The sequence below is a fragment of the Sander lucioperca genome, chromosome 19 (assembly GCF_008315115.2).
Source record: "Sander lucioperca isolate FBNREF2018 chromosome 19, SLUC_FBN_1.2, whole genome shotgun sequence".
Taxonomy (NCBI): Eukaryota; Metazoa; Chordata; class Actinopteri; order Perciformes; family Percidae; genus Sander; species Sander lucioperca.
Genome location: NC_050191.1, coordinates 17568787 through 17574012, shown reverse-complemented (window position 1 = coordinate 17574012; position 5226 = coordinate 17568787). Strand labels below are relative to the sequence as shown.

Sequence of the window (5226 nt, the reverse complement as noted above, 5' to 3'; positions counted from 1 at the left end):
ACTGGTATGGACTCCTGTTCCGGGTAACATGTCAAATATGATTTTAGGGTCTTTATACGCGTTATTAGCGGGCTTTTTGGGTGCTGTTGCCTCATTGTCTGCCAAACTGTCACTCGGTGCAGACTACCTGAGAGAGAAGTGTGATTCAGGACTCAGCGGCTGGACTGAACCATGGACTGAACCTGGAACAGCCTGTGACTGGGTAACGTTACGTTAAATATAACACCTCTCTCTGTGTCTCTTTCTCAAAACATAAGAGATAAAATAGGCTAGTTTTTATTGTCCCAAAGGGAATTTGTCTTGGACACATACTGGCTCCCGGTCCACTTCCGTATCCAATTCAAAGTCCTCTTGTTTACATTCAAGGCCATCCACAACCTCGCCCCCCCCCCCGGACTATAAAAGAGTTCTTCCTTCATTTGTCACCCATCTGTGGTTGTGTGGCTGACTGCTGCTTTCTCATGTTACATGTGTATTTGCAGCTCCACATCCCCCTGCGCCTGCTGTGTGGAAGCCTACTGTTCACCTGTAATGCTGTCATGTGGACCTTCTTTTCCAAGGCGCTCCGACACTGCTCCTCTTCAGCCAGAGCTACAGTCACTACCACTGCATCCAACTTCATCTCCTCAGTAAGCATTCCCCTATGGTGCTCTATTCACCTTTCATTTTCAGTTTTACTTCAAGCTGTATTGAGCCTGTAAAAAAAGAAATGTACTAAGCAGCAAAAAGTTGTTGTGAAAGCCTTCAGACTCCTAGACATTTCAGACTCGTTCTGTCTGTGTTTTACAGTGAGTATGTTTTTGTGTGTGTGTTCAGGCTGTCCTGGGGACGGTGATGTTTGGAGAGAGTCATGCAGTTCTATGGTGGGTGGGAATCTCTCTCACTCTGTCTGGACTACTGCTGCTTCATGGATCCACACCTCAGACACTCCAGCAGGAGGAGGGCAAAAAGGACAAGTGATGTAGATTTGACTCATCACAAGCATGCAGCCACTGCGCTTCAATAACCTGTGGCTAGACTCCCTCAGAGACAATTTCTGAGGGATTTCTCACTTAATGTTAAGTGCAGTTAAAACAGCAGACTATGTTGCACATAACTGATGGTATATTCAATACCACCAGTCATAGCTACCAATTCAGAGTCTAATGTGCGTTGATTATTTTTCGGCAGTTATTTTTAGGGCCCGAGCACCAACAACGTGGGAGGAAATTAAATTTACATGGTGTGATGTACACATGATATTGAGCAACATAATGCTTGTCTCATGCCACTCCCCCTTTCATAACTAATGAACTGTTTGACGTAGACCTAGCCTGGCTCCGCCCTCCTACGTACTTACGCTCAATTTTCATTTCCCTTCAGTACTATGTCTGGGTTCGCGGTATAGTCTTGGGTTTTCTCCAGCCAAAATTTTGGTGGTCCAATCAGCGAACAGAGGGAGTGTCTGAGAACGATGACGTTGAGGCCATGTGCTAGAGTTGTAGTTCCATAATGGTGGCGGAGAAAGATGTGGCAACATTCGGTCTGTTGTGGCAACGCTGCAGAATATCCAGAAGCTAAAGCCCGAGCAAGAACAATATTTGTTGAGTTGTGTTGGTGGCCATGATGTTGTGGCCCTCCTCCCCACGGGGTTCGGGAACAGTTTGATTTTCCAGCTCGCTCTGTTAGTGGTGAAGGAGTTGGCTAAGGCTAACGCTAGATATAAGCCTTGTCACTACCCGATGTGAGTCGAGTGCAGATGTGAGTTGCACATGCGTCACTTTGTGACTTCACACAGATCTGTTTTGCTGTTAGCCACAGAATATAAGATAGGTACATTACATAACAGTAATTTATTATTTAGCGTAAGGCATCACATTTTCACGGCATGATCCCTGTTGTCAGTTCTTGATTAGAGGCTGAAGTAGCCTACAAGAACCCGCTAACGAGAGCCTTCTGTAATGTCAATACAATAAAAATGGACCTACATAACGAAGTTCGTTCACTGCTGGCTACAAGTTAGCAATTAAACACAACAAAGGCTGTCATTTGAATGGCGTTTTAAGCTAACGCTAGCAATCAAACAATCATAGATAGCTACAACGTTTGCCGGATCCGGATCCCTTAACGGTATACCGTAAACCGTTTAAGTCTGAGCATGCGCAACTCACATCTGCACTCGACTCACATCGGGCAGTGCCTTGTCAGTCTCCCCTCTTGTTGCACATGCGCATGACATACATCATGACCAAACATTAGCGACTGGTTATGGCAGATCCAGAGTGGCTCTGGGCAGATCCAATAGTTTTAAACTTCTTCTTTAAAGAGTACCCACCTTCAAGGAAGTTAACACTTGTCAATGGAGAGTGGCCAGACTCTCTGTACAAATGAAATGTACCAGAGCCTGGTAGGACCAGGCTAGTAGGAGACATCATAAAGAGTTCCTTTCATCAGTGGTTCGCCGTGCACCATGTAATATGGCCACGCCCCCTTTCATAACTCATGAACCATTAACCATAGACACTTTTGGACACAGAATGTGGCACAACATTTACAATGCATAATTTCCAATGCCACACAGTCCATGCAGGAAATAGTAAAGATTATTATAATGGCGTCGGCTTAAGGCAATTCATTTAAAAGGAATGTCACATTATTAACATGTTCTCAACAAAATGTTGATACTAATAGTACACCAAGTAGTGACAGTGTCACCAAGTAGTGACATAGAAATTGATATGGATGTGGTAATACAAAAAGAGGAAATTACTGCAACTTAAAATTAAAGAAAAAGTACATTGTACCTGTGGGAAATTGCCAGCAGTCTGTCTGATACACTTGGAGTTGATGTCACTTTTGTACTTCACTAGACACATTTTCAGGAAACCTGTATGGGAGATGGACATTAGCTATTTTTATATAGAGTTTGGTCCATTGGTTTGAAGATGCTAACAAATATTCCATCTCCATAGTGCGAATTTTCAGTACAACTGGTTTAACTAGAATTACCTCCTCTGGGTTGTATGCCTTCGCCAATCTGTCAAGTGGAAGTTTACAGTACATCCATGTCTGTACAGACTTATATAATATATAATATATGTAGTGGCGGCGAGAAGGACGAGAGACCAAATTTAAGCCATCTTGAATTACCCTTCTCACCTTCTCTACAACGAGCTGTGATAGATTGGCAGCTCATTGGAGAGAGGATGAAGAACAAGAGCAAAGCCTGGGAGTTATTCCTCATCTAAGTCGAGGGTCTTATGACAGAGGATGTTGTCTGCTGTACAGTGTGAATATTGTGTGTTTTGATTTGTATTATAGGGATATATAAATAACATTTATTTTACCTTACTTTGTGAGGCTTTGCTTTTGTTCTGCTATATGTCTATACTGTATATGTAGGATACGTTCACATATGTTACACATATGTTTTCTGCCCTGAAACGCCTTACATGCAACCAGTGGTGGAATGTAACTAAGTACATTTATCTCAAGTACTGTACTTAAGTACAAATTTGAGGTACTTGTACTTTACTTGAGTCTTTTCTTTCTATGCCACTTTCTACTTCTACTCAATTACATTTCAGAGAGAAATATTGTACTTTTTACTCCACTATATTAATCTGACAGCTTTAGTTACTTTACAAATTAAGATTTTTGCACAAAAACCAGTTAAAACTACCTAACAATATATAGGCCTACAAGTACAGCTGAAATGATTAGCTGATTAAACACTTAATTGTTTGACAGAACTGTTAAGTACTTTTACTTTTAATACTTTAAGTACATTTTGCTGATGATACTTGCATACTTTTACTTAACATTTTCATCTTGAGTATTTTTACAGTGTGGTATTAGTACTTTTACTTAAGTAAAGGATCTGAATACTTCTTCCACCACTGCATGCAACCAAAAAAGTTTCACATATGCGCCTTGGAACAACAAGAAAAACATTGCATTTGAGACAGGCATTTAGCAGCTGTAGCAACTCAAAGTCAGCCAGAGCAAGACCCAGTGCCAGGGTCTGAGCCCAGACTCCCTGCCGGATCTGCAAATTTTCTGTTGCTGCCGTATACAGGTTTAGACCCAACCATACTGTAGAAATAAAATGGATGGAAAGGCCATTGAACCATTTGGCGTGGTCATTCCATTAGTACACAACAAAATTGCGATTGTTGTTAGTTGTCAGGGTGACAAAGTAAAGTGTGTCGCACTAACTCGTTAGAGACTTTCAGTTAAAGAGGATGATTTTTAAAATTAATTTTCAAAAACTTTGATTTTCTCCAACAATGATCAACATGTCATTAATTTGCTAATTATTTTAGACAAATTTGACATTCATAAAATTAAATATGTTGACTTCAATTGAACGGCTTTTATATTCATTCTATTTTTATGGACCCAAGGCTGCCTGCTACTGGCCACTGGCCTGCTGTTTGTGCTGGGGTTTGCGCTGGCTGAATTCGAGTTACTACAGCCACTAATTGAAAGTCTGGCTCCACTCTCCTGAGCTGCTGACTGTTCGCTCAGCCTCCCAGCGAAGTGTCCTATCGTGGGAGTGGGGCAGGCTGGATGGTGTTTTAAGCCCCCAGCGTCTCCTTCCAGACAGCGCTGCGACCATTGACTTCAAGGCACCTAACCCTAACCATAACCATAACCATAACCATAATCATTGCCTAATCCTAGTGCCTTCCAGGCAGCGCTGCCTGGAAGATGTTCGCACATGCGCAGATGATAATCCTGTTTATCACACTGCACGATCTATTCCACGCTTGCGTACCTTTGCACCGCGGGAATTTCATTCATTTCACAGCGCTCGCAAAGGGGAGTGTGGAGGAAACTGAAGGTTTGCAGTGACAGAGAGATTCAGACTTCATTCCACATGTAACCAAAATGGTGTATGTTCATGTAACATGTAACAAATTCTTTGTTATTTTGGATTGGCAACCACGTAAACACATCGTAATGCATAGCGTAAGCTACATTTAAAAACATCACAACATCCCCACACTACATGTCACAAAAATAATGTTGCAGGAGTCGTTCCGAAGCCGTTCCGCAACCGGTGGAAATTTAAATCTGTTCAGATTACAGATCATCTACAGTGTGTATGTGCATTTTAGCAGCTACGCTGTCATAATAAAAACAACTGGAGACTGTTTAGCCTACAAGGTGATATATGGGTCTGATAACATTTTATTAAATCGGAATCGGACCTAACAGGATGTGAGTGTTTCTTTGACTTCC

The 5226-nt window shown here is 41.9% G+C and overlaps 1 pseudogene; it reads left to right on the top strand.

The window, feature by feature from the left end:
* Positions 1-1239, top strand: LOC116066041 (annotated as a pseudogene).
* Positions 1240-5226: the final 3987 nt, after the last annotated feature.